The sequence below is a fragment of the Lepidochelys kempii genome, chromosome 7, assembly GCF_965140285.1.
Source record: "Lepidochelys kempii isolate rLepKem1 chromosome 7, rLepKem1.hap1, whole genome shotgun sequence".
Taxonomy (NCBI): Eukaryota; Metazoa; Chordata; order Testudines; family Cheloniidae; genus Lepidochelys; species Lepidochelys kempii.
Genome location: NC_136386.1, coordinates 27858824 through 27881257, shown reverse-complemented (window position 1 = coordinate 27881257; position 22434 = coordinate 27858824). Strand labels below are relative to the sequence as shown.

The 22434-nt window shown below is 41.9% G+C and overlaps 1 protein-coding gene across 4 annotated transcripts in view; it reads left to right on the top strand.

The window, feature by feature from the left end:
- The window catches only part of CACNA2D3 (calcium voltage-gated channel auxiliary subunit alpha2delta 3), a 724110-nt gene that overhangs the window by 77739 nt on the left and 623937 nt on the right, over window positions 1–22434 (top strand). The window lies entirely within an intron of this gene.

Genomic DNA, 22434 nt, shown 5'->3' with positions numbered 1-22434 from the left:
CTGATGAAGTAATGGACCCAAAAGGCATGATGATTTAAACAACAACCACCACCTAGTAGTGAGTCGATTACAGTAGCTTTTGTGAACTAAACAGCCATCAATATCTCTGGTTCTAGACAAATTGTAATTTATCCTGCATGCTTAATTTGCACTTTAATAGCAGCATAGTGACAAAGGACAAAAAGCAAACTGAATAGGCCATTTGTTTGAGATCCTCAGGACAAATTACGGTTGCTGCAGAGGGGAAGGGGGGGTGGGATGGAAAAGGTCCATGTGTGGTGTGATATTTCTGCTGTTTATAAAAACAAAGTTAATCATTGGTTGGTTTGTCTCCTTGTTTTTCCACTTTTGAATAGGAGCTGCATCCTGAAAGATACTGAGCATCTCTTGCACAATGCTGAGCCCTTTCAGCTCCTATTTAATTGAGAGTTAAAGGCATACAATGCAATATAGGATTGGCCCGTAGTAAAGAGTGCATGCAGTGTTAATGGATTGAGCTAGGAATATTAATATTTTCATGAAAAATATAATAAATTAGTGACATGCCTATTCACGTAACATTTACATTGATATTTACCAGCATGGGTTAAAGCTTTTCTTCAGCACTACATCAATAATGCAGTTAAAATTCAGTAAGTTTATCCTTGGTAGCAGTTTACTGTGCTTTAATGGATGTGTTGATAAGAGTCTGTCTGGAGAAGATAACAGCCTATTTCCTGCTCTGTTCCCATGGCCATAATCACAGATGTGTTTGTTTACTTGCATTGCTTAAGGAATCTTTGCTGAATTAAGGAGATGACTGTGACATGCTTCTAAAACTAAGAAGCATATTTTGTCTGTGTGCTGAATTTAGGGATTGGCTATTTAACTAACAGTCATATTCCTTATAACTTGACAAATGAAGAAACTGACACTAAATTGTCAGGTTTCAGAGTAGCAGGCGTGTTAGTCTGTATCTGCAAAAAGAAAAGGAGTACTTGTGGCACCTTAGAGACTAACCAATTTATTTGAGCATAAGCTTTCGTGAGCTACAGCTCACTTCATTGGATGCATGCAGTGGGGAGATTTATATACACAGTGAACATGAAGCAATGGGTGTTGCCATACACACTGTAACAAGAGTGATCAGTTAAGGTAAGTTATTACCAGCAGGACGGACCCTTTTGTAGTGATGATCAAGGTGGGCCATTTCCCAGTGAGGGAAGAGGAAAGGCATAATAACATAAGAACAGAAATAATGATGAGACTGTATGTACTTTTGAAAACTTTAGCACGGTCCCTTTATGGTTATCCATGTTTACATTTACTAGAAGTCAGTGTAACATTAAGGTTATGGGGGAAATTGCATTATTTCTCCATTGAAAAATTTTAGACCTTTCCGAGCAACTTGATTTGATCCATTTTGTAGGAGACAGGTGCAGGCAGGTGTAGTTCTCACAGTGGTCATCATATTAATACTATTAATTTAGTATTTTAATTAATATTAAATAAATATTTAATTAATACTATTAATTTAGGCTTAAATAGAGACTTGGAGTGGCTAAGTCATTATGCAAGGTAGCCTGTTTCCTCTTGTTTTTTCCTACCCCCCCCCCCAGATGTTCTGGTTTAACTTGGATTTTAACTTGAAGAGTGGTCAGTTTGGATGAGCTATTAAATTGGTTAGTCTCTAAGGTGCCACAAGTACTCCTTTTCTTTTTACCAGCAGGAGAGTGAGTTTGTGTGTGTAGGGGGGTGGGGGGGATGTGAGAACCTGGATTTATGCAGGAAATAGCCCAGCTTAATTGTCATGCACATTGTGTAAAGAGTTATCACTTTGGATGGGCTATCACCAGCAGGAGAGTGAATTTGTGTGGGGGGGTGGAGGGTGAGAAAACCTGGATTTGTGCTGGAAATCACTTTAGATAAGCTATTACCAGCAGGACAGTGGGGTGGGAGGAGGTATTGTTTCATATTCTCTGTGTATATATAAAGCCTGCTGCAGTTTCCACGATATGCATCTGAAGAAGTGAGCTGTAGCTCACGAAAGCTTATGCTCTAATAAATTGGTTAGTCTCTAAGGTGCCACAAGTCCTCCTTTTCTTTTTGCGAATACAGACTAACACGGCTGTTACTCTGAAACCTATCATATTACCTGACACCTTTCAGCCACCTTCCTAGCTGTTATTGTGATGGGCACTCTGTCTGTACAATAGAATTCCACTCTGTGTCACTTTGAAACCTAAAATGTCTGTAAAGTCACTGTGAAGCAATGGAAGCAGCTACAAGTATGGTTGGAGAAGCTTTTTATTCAGAATACGGTACATTCCTGTTTATTGAATAGCCAGGGGAGATCCAAAACTTCATATAGCTGGGCGTTGGAATACATGGAAGTGCATTGAGCTGCAGTTTCACTGTATGTAGTCCTATGTTAATCACCTGCTAATGACTTCTCAGTTAGCCTCTTAGCTCTTGTTAGCATTAATCAGCGTCTTTGTACTTAGAGTAAAAAACAGCTTAATTGAATTTATTAAGACACTAAAATTGTATTAAAATTATGTCCACAGTGGTTTTAAGAAACTTAATAAAGTTTGTTTTTACTCCTTAATAAAACGCAAAGCACAAGTAATGAAAGTACAAAGCTATTGATAAGTGCTAAAAGGTACTAAGAGACTAATTGAGAAGTTTATCTTACAACAAAAAAACCTTCAAATCCAGACTCCAGCGAGAAACTGCTGAATTGGAATTCATTTGCAAATTGGATACTATTAATTTAGGCTTAAATAGAGACTGGGAGTGGCTAAGTCATTATGCAAGGTAGCCTATTTCCCCTTGTTTTTTCCTAACCCGCCCCCCCAAGACGTTCTGGTTAAACTTGGATTTAAACTTGGAGAGTGGTCAGTTTGGATGAGCTATTGCCAGCAGGAGAGTGAGTTTCTGTGTGTGTGTGTGTTTTCGTGTGTGTGTGTGTGTGTGTGTGTGTGTGTGTGAAAGCCTGGATTTGTGCTGGAAATGGCCCACCTTGATTACCATGCACATTGTAGGGAGATTTCAGAGTAACAGCCCTGTTAGTCTGTATTCGCAAAAAGAAAAGGAGTACTTGTGGCACCTTAGCGACTAACCAATTTATTTGAGCATGAGCTTTCGTGAGCTACAGCTCACTTCATCGGATGCATATCGTGGAAACTGCAGCAGACATTATATACATACAGAGATCATGAAACAATACCTCCTCCGCTGAAGTGAGCTGTAGCTCACGAAAGCTCATGCTCAAATAAATTGGTTAGTTTCTAAGGTGCCACAAGTACTCCTTTTCTTATTGTAGGGGGAGTGGTCACTTTGGATGAGCTATTACCAGCAGGAGAGTGAGTTTGTGGAGGGGGTGGGGAGGGTGAGAAAACCTGGATTTGTGCTGGAAATGGCCCAACTTGATGATCACTTTAGATAAGCTATTACCAGCAGGACAGTGGGGTGGGAGGAGGTATTGTTTCATGGTCTCTGTGTATATAATGTCTTCTGCAGTTTCCACGGTATGCATCCGATGAAGTGAGCTGTAGCTCACGAAAGCTCATGCTCAAATAAATCGGTTAGTCTCTAAGGTGCCACAAGTACTCCTTTTCTAATTGAGAAGTTATTAGTGTGTTACTGACTAACTGGTCTATATGGGGGATAACTAGGATTTTCTGGGAAAGGGAATTTGGGTAAATGGGAGTGTACTTAAGTCCAAAGCAGACTGTGAAGATCTACAAAGGGATCTCACAAAACTGGGCTACAAAATGGCAGATGAAATTCAATGTTGATAAATGCAAAGTAATGCACACTGAAAAACATAATTCCAATGATAGATATAAAATTACGGGGTCTAAATTAGCTGTTACCACTCAAGAAAGAGATCTTGGAGACATTGTGGATAGTTCTCGGAAAACATCAACTCAATGTGCAGCGGCAGTCAAAAAAGCAAACAGAATGTTTGGAATCCTCAAGAAAGGGATAGATGAAAAGACAGAATATATCATATTGCCTCTGTATAAACCCCTGGTACGCCCACATCCTGAATACTGCATGCAGATGTGCTCACCACATCTCAAAAAATATATACTGGAATTGGAAAAGGTATAGAGAAGGGCAACAAAAAAGGTTAGGGGTATGGAACAGCTTCTGTATGAGGAGAGATTAATAAGATTGGTTTCAGAGTAACAGCCGTGTTAGTCTGTATTCGCAAAAAGAAAAGGAGTACTTGTGGCACCTTAGAGACTAACCAATTTATTTGAGCATGAGCTTTCGTGAGCTACAGCTCACTTCATTGTATGCATACCGTGGAAACTGCAGCAGACTTTATATACACACAGAGATCATAAAACAATACCTCCTCCCACCCCACTGTCCTGCTGGTAATAGCTTATCTAAAGTGATCATCAAGTTGGGCCATTTCCAGCACAAATCCAGGTTCTCTCACCCCCTCACCCCCCTCCAAAAAACACACACACAAACTCACTATCCTGCTGGTAATAGCTCATCCAAAGTGACCACTCTCCCTACAATGTGCATGATAATCAAGGTGGGCCATTTCCTGCACAAATCCAGGTTCTCTCGCCCCCCCACCCCCATACACACACAAACTCCAGAGTGAGTTTGTGTGTGTATGGGGGTGGGGGGGGGGTGTGAGAAAACCTGGATTTGTGCTGGAAATGGCCCACCTTGATTATCATGCACATTGTAGGGAGAGTGGTCACTTTGGATGAGCTATTACCAGCAGGATAGTGAGTTTGTGTGTGTGTTTTTTGGAGGGGGGTGAGGGGGTGAGAGAACCTGGATTTGTGCAGGAAATGGCCCACCTTGATTATCATTCACATTGTGTACAGAGTTGTCAATTTGGATGGGCTATTACCAGCAGGAGAGTGAGTTTGTGCGGGGGGGGGGGAGGGTGAGAAAATCTGGATTTGTGCTGGAAATGGCCCAACTTGATGATCACTTTAGATAAGCTATTACCAGCAGGACAGTGGGGTGGGAGGAGGTATTGTTTTATGATCTCTGTGTGTATATAAAGTCTGCTGCAGTTTCCACGGTAAGCATCCGATGAAGTGAGCTGTAGCTCACGAAAGCTCATGCTCAAATAAATTGGTTAGTCTCTAAGGTGCCACAAGTACTCCTTTTCTTTTTATTAATAAGATTGGGACTTTTCATCTTGGAAGATAGATGACTGGGGGGAGATATGATAGGTGTTTATAAAATCATGACTGATGTGGAGAAAGTAAATAAGGAAGTGTTCTTTACTCCTTCTCATAACACACGAACTAGGGGTCACCAAATTAAATTAATAGGCAGCAGGCTTAAAACCAAAGGAAGTACTTCTTCACACAGTGCACAGTCAACCTGTGGAACTATTTGCCAGAGGCTGTTGTGAAGGCCAAGACTCTAACAGGCTTCAAAAAAAGAGCTAGATAAGTTTATGGAGGATAGGTCCATCAATGGCTCTTAGCCAGGATGGGCAGGGATTGTGTCCCTAGCCTCTGTTTGCCAGAAGCTGGGAATGGGCAATAGGTGATGGATCACTTGATGATTACCTGTTCCGTTCATTCCCTCTTGGGCACCTGGCATTGGCCACTGTCGGAAGACAGGATACTGGGCTAGATGGACCCTTGGTCTGATCCAGAATGGCCGTTCTTATGTTCTTACTGTATCACCAAGTTGAATTATCACTGGGTATTGTGGTCTATTTCTGTCCACTTTTTAAGTTCTCAGCCCTTTTTACTTCACTGATGCTGAGTTTTGAATTTGTGCCATGCCAAAAGTCCTAGACCAGTGGTTCTCAACCTTCCAGACTACTGTACCCCTTTCAGGGGTCTGATTTGTCCTGCATATCCCAAGCTTCGTCTTACTTAAAAACAACTTGCTTATAAAATCAGACATAAGAACACAAGTGTCACAGCACACTATTACTGAAAACTTGCTTACTCTCCCATTTTTTACCATATAATTATAAAATCAATTGGAATATAAATATTATACTTACATTTCAGTGTATAGTATATAGAACAGTGTAAGCAAGTCATTGTCTGTATGAAATTTTAATTTGTACTGACTTCACTACTGTTTTTTATGTAGCCTGTTGTAAAACTAAGCAAGTATCTAGCTGAATTGATGTACCCCCCTGGAAGACCACTGCCTGCCCTGAGGGGTACGTATACACGTGGTTGAGAACCACGGCCCTAGGCGGTTGTGATATCAGCCATAACTCAACCAATCACTAGCGTACTTTACAGCTAATTTGCATGCACCCGTTTCATTGCTTATTAGGGAGACTGCACAGATGATGAATTATTTGACCCAGCTGCCACACCCAGCACAAACACTAACCCCAGTCACGCACAGCCACTCACTTAAATTTAGTGTTACTGAGGCAACAGTTTGTTTTAATGCAACCGTCTAGCAACATGTAATCATTACTTAATTCTCTGCTTTGTGCATTGTAAAAGTAATCTTGCCTCTGTCCCATGTAGATTATCAATTTTCAGAGCCACAGAATAAGCACTAGAAAGGCAAGCATTTATTTCCAAAGCTAGCTGAATGCTGACATTGGTCAGATGTTGCTCCTACTGTATTCAATAAGGGAACGCTCTTTGATTTCAATAGTTCAAATATGTGTTTCTTTTTATAATGAAAGTGAGGAAGTCAGTGGTTTGGCTAAGAAGTGTTATAGTCCAGCAAAATTTAAAAAATTTATATAATTTTCCTTTTTCTCATTTACATGTAATTCAATGAGTTCTTGTTTTTCATCAAAATAGTATTACAATGGCTAACAAGCTGCACAGTCTAATTAATTTTGATAATTATGTGTGTTAGGGTAATTCCAATATTTTACATTGTTTGGAATGTGATTTAGTTTATTTAACATGCAGTTGAGATTCAACCATTTTCTTTTAAAATAAAGGATATGGGGCTAGACTTTCATAATTAAATGCTGCCCTTTGGAATAATGTCAACAATTTAACTTAATTTATTGAGCAAAAGGGGTTTAGGATGAAACATAATAGATTTCTTTTTTATCCAACAGACCTGCAACACTGTAGTTGCCTAGTTTAAAATACCTTTATCCTTTTGTGATGTATCTGAGCAAATATGTAGGGAATGAAAGAATGCTGAATGAGATGTTTGGCACTAGTTCTGTGCATTGGACAGGAATAACAGCCAGAGATACATGTCAACCACGCCCACCTACTAGATGGCAGGAGGAAGAGGGGGAGGAAAGCTTCTTAAATCTTAGATTAAGTTCAAGCTTAAATGGTTGACCAAAAAAGAGTAGCCTAGCACCACAGGCTGAAAGTCAGCTAACAGATTCCAATAGACAACAAGAGGGAGGGAGTTCCACAGCTGAGGAAACTTCATGAGAATGATCAGCTTCTAGTTCTGAAGAGTTCACATCTTGGGGACTTTCATGAGGAACACTTTAGCTGATTCCAACCACTGTAATTACATTGGATGTAGTGCGCTTTGTATCCTTTTTCCTCAGATGCTGACCCTTTGTCCTTATTCTGTAACTGAAATGAACAACACTTGTTCGAAATGGTGGTTCTGTACCATGCAACTCTACTCTTATAGTTGTCTTTATTATTTCAGTGTGACAGATCATGCAGAATTATGGCGGCACAGAGTGGGTATTGCTCCTAGAATGATAGAATAGTATGCATTTACAATGTATTTGCTTTTTTACATTAATTTACCGTAACTGAGGTCAGGATAAAACCGCACTGTAATCAAAACCTTCATCCCCAGTTACTATAATCCCCGTTTTTTTGTAGGAACAGTCTGATGTGTAGCAGAGTAGCACACTAATGGGAACACTGAAACAACTCCAGCAAAAGCCTCTTCTTTTCAATCAAACCAATTAGTACAACCTACTTCTTGGGGGGAAAAAGTCTCAAATAGTGAAAGTATCTATAAACTGAATTTGAAGCAGCAAACTGACATAGAGGCAAAGATATGAATATGGACATTTCAGTGTTTTAAATCTGCTAAAACCCTATTATATACTACTCTTTTTGCCTACATATTGTGTTCATGGTTCCAAAAAGAACCAAAGAACCCTACTAAATTTCACACAGGCAATGGATTCCAGCTGCCCTGAGAAAAAATTTGTTGAGGATTTCTAAAATGTTAAAGAACTGATGAGATTGGCACTTACCTTATTTTACAGAAAGAATGAACCAGAGGAGTTAGAGAAAAAATACTTTTAAGGCAGATTGCATGCTGAGAAGTTTGTCTGTCTTTCCAAGAGTGCTGGAATAGTTACATACTTTTTGCTACACTTAGACATTGAAAAGGGTTACAATTTAATCTGAAATACTATTTCCCCCCCTAAATTTATCTCCTTTGGAAAGAAGACTAAATGGGTTGCTGTTTGTTTATTATCTTAAAGCTGCCACATGGATTCATACATGACAGATCAAAACCCAGTCATTTAAGAATCCAACCTGGCCCATGTCACATGAAGTAATAGTCTTCCCTTAACATAATACTGTGTACATTTGAAAGGATCATTTTTGAAGACAGTCAGTTCTGTGGTTGGTGGTCTGATTCTGGTAAAGATTAGTTTTATAGCATGTTTAAATAATTTCGCAGCCATGGCATTCCAGGAGTACTTTAAAACCTCTTCCAATCTGACTGTGTGAAAGCAGTTGCAAATGTTTAGCCTCATTAAGCTTGTTTTTCTTCGAGTACAGGAAACACAATAAAAGTGTTAGATACATGTGTGAGAGATTAACCTGGCATCATATTGCCTCAATATAATTCCCGTCTGAAATAAAGGGAGGAGTTCTGGGTTAGGAATGTGTATTAAAATAATTTTAGTTGTAAACATTTGTAAAAAGTATCAGAGGGGTAGCCGTGTTAGTCTGGATCTGTAAAAGCTGCAAAGAGTCCTGTGGCACCTTATATACTAACAGATGTATTGAGCATAAGCTTTCATGGGTGAATACCCACTTCGTTGGTTGCACGTAGTGGAAATTTCCAGAGGCAGGTATAAATATGCAAGGAAGAATCAGGCTAGGGATAACGAGGTTAGTTCAATCAGGGAGGATGAGGCCCTCTTCTAGCTGACGGTGTTAAATTTGCAAATGAACATCAGCAGCTCAGGATTAAACAAAAACTGTGAATGGCTTGCCAACTACAAAAGCAGTTTCTCCTCCCTTCGTTTCCACACCTCAACTGCTAGAAGAGAGAACCCTGAGAAAAAGACCCACTAACATGCAAATGAACTTCACACATTGGTCAGCATATGCAAAGAGGGCTCTGCTAATTTCCTATATTCTATAGGGCTGACCCCTATATAGGATCAAAGGAACTTTTATATTGTTGGGAGGGAGGGGGGAATATTTACAGTTTCAGAGAAAATAAGGGTTTTCTTTAAAGAAGATATAGGTTAATATTTTCAGAAGATCTTACTCCCCCCGACTGCTTTAATTGCATTGTTTAGAGGTTTAGAGGAACCTCCTTCCTTAGAGGTTTTTAAGGTCAGGCTTGACAAAGCCCTGGCTGGGATGATTTAACTGGGAATTGGTCCTGCTTCGAGCAGGGGGTTGGACTAGATGACCTTCAGGGGTCCCTTCCAACCCTGATATTCTATGATTCTATGTTTTGAAATGGTAGCGTTGAAATACTATAACACTCTAGTGTGGATATAGTTACATTACTTATATTACAGGACTAAGCTATACTGGTATAAGGCACCATTATAACTGTATAACTGCATCTACACTAGGGGCTTGTCTACACTGGCAATTTATAGCGCTGCACCTTTCTCGCTCAGGAGTGTGAAAAAACACCCTCCTGAGCGCAGCAAGTTTCAGAGTGGCAGCCACCTTAGTCTGTATCAGGAAAAATAATGAGGAGTCCTTGTGGCACTTTAGAGACTTTGGGCATAAGCTTTTGTGGGCTAGAACCCACTTCATCAGATGCATGGAGTGGAAAATACAGGAGCAGGTATAAATACATGAAAAGATGGGAGTTGCCTTACCAAGTGTGAGGTCAGTCTAACGAGACAATTCAATTAACAATAGGATGCCAAGGGAGGAAAAATAACTTTTGAAGTGGTAATGAGAGTGGCCCATTTCAAACAGTTGGCAAGAAGGTGTGAGTAACAGTAGCGGGAAATTAGGTTTAGGTTTTGTAATGACCCAACCACTCCCAGTTGCAGCAAATTTCAGTGCTGTAAAGTGCCGGTGTAGACAGTGCACCAGCACTGTTTTTTTTAGAGCGCTGGGAGAGCTCTTGCCCAGCGCTCTGCCACGACCACACTAGCCACGTTAAAACGCTGCCAGTGTAGACTAGCCCTAGAAGTTGCACCATTTTAATGCAATCAGTAAAAAGATCCAGTAAAATCACAACCCTACCCAAAATAGTTTAAATCAGCTCAAAATTACTTAGACTCTGAAATCCCATTGAAAGTAAATTATACTTTGGCACCTAAATCACTTACATGCTTTAAAGATGGGAATTAGATTCCTAAATCATGTAGGTACTCATATAAAATCCATACTGTACAATGATTGGTTTCAGAGTAGCAGCCATGTTAGTCTGTATTCGCAAAAAGAAAAGGAGTACTTGTGGCACCTTAGAGACTAACAAATTTATTTGAGCATAAGCTTTCGTGAGCTATAGCTCACTTCATCAGATGCATTCCAATGTACAATGACTGATATTACTGGGAAAGGGAAATGACCAGAAGTGGGTTATTGATTGAGAGATCGACTTCTGAGTATACAATGTGTAGACCGGCTTAGAATTATGCAACTGCAGTAGTGAACTAGATACTTCTAGTTCTCTACAGAATTGTTTAGAAAACATTCCAGGTTAGTTTAAGAAATACTAAGATTATTTCTTGTGTTATTGCCCAAAATAAAGTAATACGGCCAGATCCTCTTCTACACAGACAAGCTTTCAGGGACAGGCAGAAACTTTGATGGATGAACACAAAGACGGGACTCTAAAATTTAATTCACATTGGTCTCTGCATACAGTACATGGTCTTTCCAAAGAAGACTGCTCCTGGAGACATAGGTTTCCTGGAGCCACACTGGCTCACATGCTTTGGGACTGTCTTAAGATACAATCCTTTTGGCTAGAGATAGGTCGGAGGATTAATATGATGATGGATACTTCCATAAAAATTATTTTCTAGAACTGTTTTGGGATATAGCCCATCATCGTGGAAACTCTCCCTCTCACAGAGAGCTTTGATTCTCTAGAGAGGCGCTTGTAGTGAAATGACTCATGTTGTTTAGTTGGAAGAGCAGATGGCTCCAGGGATAGAAGCTTGCCTCAGTGACTTCGCTGACCTGGCAACTAAAGAGCAGGTAACATTTGGGAGAAGAGGGACGGTGGACAAATTTGAAAAGATGTGGTCTAGCATTTTAGAAACCTTTCATTAATTACTAGCAGATGGAAACCAAGACATTGCATTCCTTTCCTCACCCTGCCGCCCCTTCCCCCTCTCCTTTCCTCCCTTCCCATTCCCCTCCTCTTTTGTTGCTTTGTCTTTTTTTCCTGCTCTCCCCTTATTTTGTGGGGAAAAAACACAACTAAATGAAAAGGTGGAAGAGTGTTACTTGTCTGGTTTATCTGTACCAAATGCGCAGGTTTTGATCAAATTCGGAAAGTCTGGGTGTAGACTTAGACCTAGGTCTGGGTTTTGTACTGTAGATTTATTTAAGATAATTTTGTTCTTAATTTGTCTTGGCATAATTCACTGTGGTCCATTCTCAGACACAGGATCTATTTTTGACTCTGTGGTCTTGGGCAATTCATTTCACCTATTTATGCTTCTCCTTTCCTGGCTGTTAAAAGGGGATAATGAAACTTAAGTGCTTTGATATTTATGAATGAAAAATGTTTCCTGAGAACAAAATAAGAAGTGTTATTTATAATTAAAGAAAGTAGAGGGGTAAAGGGCATTAGTTGACTGCTGAGAAACATGAGGAGGTGTTAGATAAGTTTGTTAGATAAAGGGTGAGGCAGTAGATAAAAGGGTGAACCTCCATTCCCTGCTTTGATACAAAAGTTCTTTTCAAAGTGATACCAGAGCGTGAACTTCCCAATATCGTTGAAAAAACTTCTGGCATTTAGGCTGTTAGTATAAAATGTCAAGTGACTCTCTGAGATGGACTCATTTGATTGTGTGTTTAGATCAAGAAGGTATTTTTCCAGTCGGTTTGCTAATATTTTGGTGGACAGAAATTGCAATCTGTATTAAAGAGTGTGATATGGCATGAAGGGGGAAACAACCCACAGTTTGAAAGATCTTTTAATTTTTGAGTATCACAAAATTGAATCTTGATGGAGAATATCAGGAAGAGGCCAAGTGGAGAGAGGATATTCAAAATTAGTATTTGGTATTTGGCTAAGCTATTTTGTGAATCTTCTATAAATGAAACAGGAAGTCAATCTACACCTCAGGCTACACTAAAGACAGTAATCTAACATATTATATAAGCTTCCTAATGTTACTGGGCATTTGATTTGCATCTAAGAATTAGAAAAAGAATAAAGTTTATAAAATGGTGTTTTTTCTTCTCAAGTACTTTCCAACGAACCCTAGTTTTCAAAGCGACACACAGGATGATGATGATGATCACGATGATCATGAAGAGGTTGTGGGGTTTTTTGTCCCTTAAAGAATATCTTAGGTCTTTATGTTTTGTGCTTGTTCCCCTTGCCATACAAGAAGTAATTAAATATGTATAATGGCAAGTTTGCTGAATAATGTATCTGAATAGTATTCAACCACAATAGCTTGTTGAATATTTTGTATTTAAAGTATTATTTGATTAACATTGCCACCATATTATATTATATAGTGAAAGTAGAGGTATTTAATATACCAAACAGTAAAAGCATAAGAAGGAACAAAAAGTCATTTGAATTATAATGAAGTGGTGTATAATTCACAGTACATTAGTTTTTAGCCATGGGATCATATAATGAGTACTAAAAGTTAATGTTGTGAGCAGCTCCCCTCAAGTGCTTTGTGATTTGCATATTCTTTCTCCATGTTAATTGTTTTGAAGTTTGACCCTGACTACCCAAGTATCTCTCTTTTAAGAGGGGACTTTTGCCTTGGTCACTATCATGAGACATTTTCTTTGACGTACTTTTTATGCAGTAGCACCCCCCTCAGTTTGTAATTCTGGTGATCAGCTGCATTCTTCTAGCTCTGTACAGCATTGGGCTAATTCCCGTAATCAGATAAGGCCTGATTCTCATCTGCATAAGGGCAGCTTTTTGTGGTTCCACCAGTGCAAAGCTATCAAAAAGTCAGATTTGGTGCTTACAGGTGAATTCTCACCAGGCATAGGGCCAAGATAAAGGCTGCTGATAGCTGCACAATGAGATCATCCCTCAAGCTGCACAGTGACCACATGACTGTAGTGGAACAAAGCTACCTTTAAGTCACCTTTGCATGATCGTGAGTTTTGCCAAGCACTGCATGTATGGAGCCAAGGACTGAGCCGCTGAAGTCTAGTAATGGGAACAGTTAGCAACATACAGGTTGATTCTTTGCATACATAACTTCCAGAGACACACAATTCCCATACGAGTTGTGGAATAGTTAGGAGCAGGGCCATAAGAAATATTTGTTATGCAAAACAAATAAACAAGGATGAGGCTTCCTAGAGCAGTTTAATAGGGACTGCATATTTGCATTTGCTGGGGGTTAGGGTCTGTCTTCCTGAGGATTTTTAATGCCCTAGGGTGCTATCTGTAGGGCTGTAACAATACCATGATGTTGGTATGGCCTCATAACAGATTCCCTGAGGTACTACAGCAACATGAGAATATTAATATAAGTACAGATTACATATAAAAAATCCCATTAAGAGCACATTATTTAGGTTACAAAGTCAGGTACTCGAAAGTTAGGAAATGCTTGATTTACAGAAGCCAGTGCAATGTTAATTGGGTCTCCTTGTATGCCCATCCTGTGTACTGAACGATGCAGGGATCCTGTGGGAAAACTAGCATGTGTTTATATAGTTCAGGGGTGGCCAACCTGAGCCTGAGAAGGACCCAGAATTTACCAGTGTACATTACCAAAGAGCCACAGTAATAAGTCGGCAGCCCCGCATCAGCCCCTGCCTCCTGCCCACAGGCAGCCTCATTGATCAGCTCCTCCCCCTCTCTCTCCGCACCTCCTGATCAGCTGTTTCGTGGCATGCAGGAGGCTCGGGGAGAGGGAGGGGAAAGAGCGAGGGCATGGCAGGTTCAGCGGAGGGGGCAGAAAGGGGTGGAGTGGGGACAGAGCCAGAGTTGAGCAGTGAGCACCCCCCCTGGCACATTGGAAAGTTGGCGTCTGTAGCTCCAGCCCCAGAGTCGGTGCCTATACAAAGAGCCGCATATTAACTTCTGAAGAGCCGCATGTGGCTCCAGAGCCAAAGGTTGGCCACCCTGATATAGTTAAAGACCATATCATATGGCATACATTTAAAGGCCAAAATAAGTGTGCAACTGTAAATTTGGCTCTTTCTGGCATTTGAATGCTTGACTTTGCAACTTAAATAATGGTCTTTAATGTAGTTACTTGTAACTTATTTCTTAGTTTTGGTTAAAGGAAAAAGGCACAGACTGCTAGCACTTGAGCTACAGAGCTAACATTTGCTGCTAGCAGGAGAAGTGTGTTGTCCTGGAGGAGGATGGCCTGCTGGGTCCAGGTCATCGTACAGGGGTAGATGGAGAGGGGAAAGGAGAATGGGGAGAAAGGATCTGGCCCGCCCTCTTCCCTCCCCACTGTGGAGCTGGGGGAGCTCCCGCCCCATGTTGTACCCCTAAGGGTGGGGGGGCTGCTGATGTTGTTTGCTGGGTCTGGAGAATGGTTGGATGGGGGAGGCTGGACCATCTCTTTCCTTCCCCCAGCGCTGAGAGCTGAGAAAGTTCTATCCCATGTGCGGCCCACAGTGGATGGGTGAGGAATCGGTTGCTGTGGCCAGGTGGTTGAACTGGAGAGGGGGTGCTTTATGGGGTGAATGGAGCCCACTCAGGTTTGTTCTGTGCTCTCCTTTCTGAAGATTCCTGTCTCATGTGGTGCCCCCAGAAGGGGACGTAGGCCACTGACACCATGAACTGGGTCCAGCAAGAAGAATCCAGGCTGGCTCTCTTCCTGCTTCTGACCCTGCTACAGCTGCTCTGGAAGCTCCCAGCTGTTCCCAGCCCAATGTGTTGTGTGGTGCGGTGGCGTTAGTGCCAGGTCAGCTTTAGGATTTTCATGTTATTGTTTTGTCCGTCTGCCAAAATGTTTCCGACAAATGCAAGTGAGAGAAGGGAAACTGTTTAAAAAGAAGAAGAAATCCACTCTATATATCTAAACAAAAGCTGAACAGAATTTCATGGGACAAAGAAAAATCACTTTTGTAGTCCGAGGGCACCCACCTGCCAAATATCAAAGGCCTGTTGCCAACAGCAGAGGTGTGAGAGGTTCTCAGAGGAAAAGGTCAGAATCTTTTATAAGGGAAGCTGTTAGACAGTCTGGGATTGCTGTCAGCTCCTATGATAGAAACACCACTACTAGAAACAAACAAAAGTAGTAATGCTTGATCCTATGCACAATGCTGTGAAGTTTATTATGTAATATTTGTGCATTGTGGTATCCCCTAGAGTTCCCAATCGGGGATTAGCACCCCCTTGTGCAAGGCACTGTACACACATACAACAAAAAGACAACCGGTGCCCCAAAAAGCTTGCAATCTAAGTATACGATGAGAGAGAACATCTGGATACCACAAAGAGGCATGGGAGTACTAGATAGCAATGAGACTATTCTGATTAGTGTAATAAGCAGTGGTCACAGCACACCAGCTGCTGAGCTAATTTGAAGCAAAGTTTGAAGTGGATTAGATATTCATGAGTGTGACAGGTGTCAGTCCTCTGAGCCCCTAGGGGTGATGGAGAGCTATGGTCTCCATGGCAGGCCTCAGCCACACCTTCCGGGCGTTGGGGAATTAGCAGGGAAGGTGTGCCGGCACAAGTCCGTAGCGCGCCCCTCAGGCAGGGGAGCGCCGGGGTAGGGGAACGCAGGCCCACTCAACTCCACTGCGTTCCAGCCCAGGGCCCTGGCAGTGGCGGGAGGCAAAAGTCCCGCCGCTGGGTCAGCAGGGCCGTCCACGCCCACTGACCAAACAGACCCACCCCACAGTGTAGTTCGGCCCCTGGGCTACTTCCTACCCAGTCTCTCAGGCGGGCCACTCCGGTCCCTCCATCTCCTCCAGGTATTCCGCTGCAGGCAGCTCCAGTCCCTCCATCTCATCTAAGTATTCCGCTGCGGGCCACTCCAGTCCCTCCATCTCCTCCGGGTATTCCGCTGCAGGCCACTCTGGTCCCTCCATCTCCTCCGGGTATTCCGCTGCAGGCCACTCCCGCTCCCCCTCGGTATCGGACTCACGCTGGCCCAGGCTGCCATCAGGCCCCTCCAGGTCCTCTGGGTATTGAGTGGCTGGCAGCCCTGGTTGCCACAGGCCTTCCTCCCAGTCAGGCTCCTCCTTGACCAGGGCTTCGCCTGGGTCAGCAGCAGGATCACAAGGGAGCCACCAGCAGCCTATGTCTGTCTCCCTCCCTGGGGCTCTCCTCACTGGGCAGAGGGCCCCGCCCTTTGTACTTCCTGTCCCACCCTTCCCCTTCCAGGGATTGGCGGAAGCTTGGCCTGGCCCCGCCCAGTCAGGCTGCAAGGGTGGCTCTTTACCCTCTGGTTCGGAGGGGAGCCACCCTGGCTCCATACAATGAGTTTATCTTCTCAGATTTGCTGTCCTATGGCTTACAAGTCAATTTATTACTTTTTTAGCTGGATAAATTAGAAAGGATTTGTTGGCTGAAGTGACATTAAATGTATCTTGGAAACTCGCTAGAGTAGACTCTGAGTTTAGGTTGGTGAGAATAAACCAAATTGCTTTTTCATCCATTCATTTTAAAATAGTGGAATTCTGTGCACTAGCAGATTTAATCTGCTAGTGTTTTGGGGGGTGGTTTTAGGGGTTTTTGGATGGTGAGGAGAATGGTGTAGAATACAACGAGAGTAACTTATTATGGAAATGTAGACTTAAATGTAATGAAACAGCCTATTCAAAAATAGGTTCTACATATTGAAGGGGGGGCAGAATATTAATTTATTGTTAACAAGCTTGGCATTTGCAGTGTCTCTTGTGGCAGCTTCCAGTGGCTAGAGTGATTCTTGCAAATGTCTGTTGAGTAATACATGGTTGGTCAAATCTCACATCCCTCATTTAAGCGAAACTCACATTTGCCTGACCCAGGAGTGCTCATGCTGAGACTGATTTAACCCCCAATGTGCAGACATCCATATACAAGCTCATCCATATACAAGACACAAAAAGTGTCATTCAGATATTGATTATAGGTATATGGAGGCATATAATTCTGTCTCACTGTGGACTACTGTTAGGTCGAAAACTCCTTGCATTATGGACTCTAATGTCCACTGTTTGTAGAGCAGGAAGCATGGTAGCTAAACTCTAAAACAGTGGTCTCCAAACTTTTTCTGTCATGCCCCCCCCTTACCAGTAATGAAATCTGCTTGCACCCTGCTGGGGGCCACAGTTTGGGGAACCACTGCTCTAAATAATAGCAGTGGTGGCTAGTGAGTATATTGAGTCTATCTAGATGATTTTAAATGCAATAGAAGTTGATAGTTTGCTAATAACCTACAGGCTAAAATATTTTACATGGCTTCATTGGGCCTGCTTGCATTGAGTGTTTGCAGCAGCCAGCCCATAGCATGTAAACTTGTTGGGACAGGGTTTGTGTCATCTTCTATGTACATAAATAGCCATCCATCTAATACATGAATTTTTAGAATTTATACCTAATAATTATTCTTGCCTTTGTTTTGTCTATGGTACACAGATGAAAAAATTATTTAAATCATTTTTTATCATCTGATTCAATCTAGCTTAACTCAAGCTGCAGCAACCTCAAATTGTCCTTTGAATGTGTGTGTGATGACAGCTCCCTAACATGAAGTCGATGCATCAAAAATTGTGTGACAAATTAACCTGTAGTCTCTGTGTGCTGGAATTTTATATAAAAAGAAGTGTCAAAAGTAATATCAATATTATAATTTTTTTAAAAAAGAGAATCTGCTAAAAACATAGGTAGTATTTATAATTTCTCATTTCACTTTAAACAATCTAAATGTTGTTATACATATTTTACAGCTTATTGTGGATTGGAAGTACTGGAGCTGGGTGAAAAGTTCTCAGCAAGCAATTTATGCACTGAATTAGCATCTTTTTGTGTTAACAAATTAAATATGAACATGTTTTTTTTATTTGTTTATAATTGCTCAACATGAACATACTGTAGCTTATGGGTTGTTCACCAACTATGCACTTAGACTGTCTTTGACTATTTGTATTTATCATCATATTAGGACTGAGCATCAATCAGCTTGATTCTCATCCAAGGCCTGAATTCAGGAAAACACTTAAGCATGTGGTTAACTCTAAGCACATGCTTAAGTGCTTTACTGAATAGGAGTGCTCTTCTTAATGAGGCCCAAGTCCTTATATGAGCCAGGTTCTCAGAAAGGCAACACACCAACCTGCCTGGTATACTGCTAAAAAGGTGATCTAGAGTTGGCTATCATTCACACCCATCTTCCCCAGTAGCCTCGCATGCACCTAAAGCAGTGTTGATCAATAGAATGTGCTTAAGTCCACCCCTATTCAGGACTGCACTTTGAGCATGTTCTAATTTTAAGCATGTGCAGTGTTGTCCTGAATAAGGGATGTGTTCCTGAATTTGGGCTTCGGAAACAAATGGAGCCTCTGTCACATGCCATGGGCTAGAATGAAGCTGAGAGTGACCAAGGAGATCTGAGGACTCCAGTTTCCCCACAATTATCTTTCCCCAAAAAGTGAAGACTAGGGACACAGTGAAAATTTAGGTGGATCTTTCTATGGACATCCATCATGTGGTTCTGGGTAATTTTCCATAATTTCGTAAATGGTATTTTCCATAATTTTGTAAGTCATATTTTCATAAAGAGAGATTTTACCACTGGATGTAAGGAAGGCCAGGGCAATGTGCTAGTGGAGTAAGAATGCAGCTACTGCCACTCTCAGATCTCAGATGTGGTGCATACTGATGGGGTGGAAGAATAAAGAAAGAGAGGTTGATTTTGCCTTATAAAGTTTTATGTACGTATGCAGTGCCGTTGTAGCTATGTCAGTCCTAGGATATTAGAGAGTCAAGAGGGGGTGTGTGCCAATATCTTTTATTGGGCCAACTTCTCTCTCACCAAGAGAAGTTGGTCCAATAAAAGATACTACCTCATGCACCTTGTAGAGTTTTAAACATTTTCAGTTTTAGCTTCAGTCATTTTGCTACTGCACATTTTAAAAGGATTTCAGAATGCAAAGGATTCTCCATAAGACAAACTAAAATGATTTAAGGAGAAAAATAGATTGCCCTTTGGCGTGAGATATTAATTCTGAACTTTTGATTAGATTCACAGCTTTATGTCCACTTCTGAAAAAATTTAATGTATGCATTCAAAGGTCATCCATTACAAAACTGGTATTGCACAGTAAATAAAAGATTATTTAACTTGGAAAAAAAGTTTGGGGACTTTTTAAGGGGGAAGGTACATTGCAGAATTGGAATTTAACAAATGCACATTACATTACATGCCTTAGAAGTGTCGATAAATTTGGGGGAAGCTAATAGAATGAATATGATTCTCTGTTTCAGTCTAGAGACTTAATATTAGTTTTTGGTGGTATTTTGCTCAAATCCAGAATGTAGGAACCTCTTCCTTGCCCAGCAAACAGCAAAGACTGCCTTAGTAGCTGGAAGAATAATGGATAAAAGTGGCAGGTCCTCTTGATCTTTGAATACCTTCTGTTTATTTAAATGATACAGCAAACCTTGGTACTGAATTGTGATAAATTTGTGCCTGGGTAAATGTAATCCTTTCTAGATGTTTGACTGATTGAGGTAGTAATGTAGCAACAAAATGTACCAGGATGAACTTTCAGAGGCTATAAAAAAATCCCTCCCTGTAATTAGGTCTTGACACCATCATGGAAGTGGATGTTTTTCTTAAGAAGCCCCAGACCCTGTCTGAACCAGGTTCTCAGAAAGGCAACATGCCACCCTTCCTGGGTCTTAGGAAAAGGTGACCTAGAGCTGGGTGTCATTCATACCATCTCCCCCAGTAGCCTCACATGCACCTAAACCAGCATTCATCAATAGGCTTGGGTGTTCCAGCGATGTAAGAGCTATGCTAGTAGGAGTTTTAACTCCTGATGGAGCCACCCAAGCCAGACAGGCCAAAGAAAAGGAACTAGGTGAAAAGCAGTCCACTGGTCCTTCAGATTGAGGGTTCAGCAATAGATCAACACCGTCTTCTTAGGGGGAAAAGAAAAGCCATTCTGGCAAATAGTATATTAGACAGAGATGGCGAAATCTGATTAGTGCCCCAAGTAATATCTGATGATGCAGGAAGGATTCAGATTCAGAAAAACAAAACACCCGAAGAAACTAGGGAAATGCTACATGTGTGAAAACCATATGCAAGTATTCTACAGCTATCATCTGATTAAAAAATGAGAAACAGATCATGCCATCTGTGATTGGTGTATACGCGTTGTATACAAAGTGTTCTTATAAACTTTGGTCATGCCACTTTTAGAGAAATAAAGCAGGAAAACTTGCAGAAACAAGGTCCGCTGCACATTGTAGTCATACACATGCTTGTCTAGATGAACAGTTTGCATGCGGCAAACTGGAATGTAAATCTACAGTGCGCAAGTGTGCCATGCTCTGTCTGTGAATCCTGCTACTGTGCACTAGAGGTTCCCTGTGGCCGTTCAATGACAAGACAGCACAGAGCTTTTAGCAAGCAAGCGGCTGGTCTGCTAACAGGCTTCTGCCTGTCAGCTTTCCACCTTCCCCCTTTATTCTTTCTCTTCCCCCGCGCATTACATTCTCCAACAGATAAAAGGAATACACTGGCTTTGTTTAACATTCTTATTTACCAGTTTCTATCTACCGCATTCCTTGCTCTCGGGCCTTGAGCCCAGTCCTGGGAGGCTTCCCACGATTCACGATATCTGGGCGAGATTCCAAGGTTGATGCCCTTGAAAGGAGCTGTGTGTGCACAGGTCCAGAACAACACTCCGGGTGTGCCCTGAATGTTGCCAAGCACATAAACCTTGTATGAATCCTACATCCCCTCCTTTTTTGTTTATTTGTGCTCGGCCATCTCATGGTAGCCATCAATTTGCTTTTGCAAGCCAATTAACTCCCGGACAGACAAGGTCATAACTCGTGGAGCCTGCCAGGGCGGGTCTTGACAAAGCCTTAACAAAAAGGAAATACACTGCACACAGCAACAGCAAAAAATGAGCTTAAGAAGGTAAAGTGTAATTGGCCGGGCCCCAATTAGCCATGCTAGAGTACTGGGAAGAGAGGTTCGCGTAAGCAGTGAGCATCATCTCATTTCCAATTTCCTCAGGGTGATGACATACTGGAATAAGGCATGCACCTAACAGTTCTTCAGCTGCTACAAAATCAGATAAACAAAAGTGAGTAACATTTGCTATTGAAGCCAATCTTTCCCATAGGTTATATGTCATTCGGGCTCGTAACGAAGAAAGCGCTCCCGAGCCAACCCCTACAGGAAATAGCAGGCACAAAGGGCATACAGTCAATACAGAATTAGCAGTAATTTGGGCAAGAATTGCCACAAACAAAGTCTCAGAAGTCTCTGGCTGTTGGTTTGCTGCCAGTCTTCGTTGAGCCGCGGCGACCAATGCTTTTACTGCTCCCCATGTCACGGGCTGGCTTGGGACGCTACGCCTCCTCCGTCTCCGTCCTACTGTTGTTGACCCGGGAGGCACCGCGTTCTCCTCCAAGGTCAGCTGAAACTCCGGTATGGGGTTCGACAGCCCCTGGTGCCACGCCATGCTGTTTCAGGGCCAGTCGCGCACACCGGGCCGGAACCCACAACGGTCCTGCAGGGAGAGACACAGCAGCATATCCCCGACCCCAAGTAATTAGAGGCACTGGGCCCAACCATTGCGGATCGGGCAGCTGACGGTAATAGACATGCGGTCTTTCCAGTACCTCGGATTTGTGAAAATGCCGATCCGTGGGGGTCTGCTGATCTGTGTTCAGCGTTAAATTATTTAAAGTGAACAAAAGGATATGCAATTGTTGCTGAATGTCTCCTAAGGTTCGGAGATGCAGCTCCCCTTGTTTTAATTGTTTGTTGAGCAAGGTTTTTAGCGTGCGATTTGCACGTTCAGCAATGGCTTGGCCAGTGGAATTATAAGGGATCCCGTGTGTGAGACGGACGTCCCATTGGACACAAAAGGTGGAAAGGGCTGTGGAGCAGTAGGCTGGGGCATTATCTGTTTTTATCTGGCTTGGGCGACCCATAACAGCAAAACA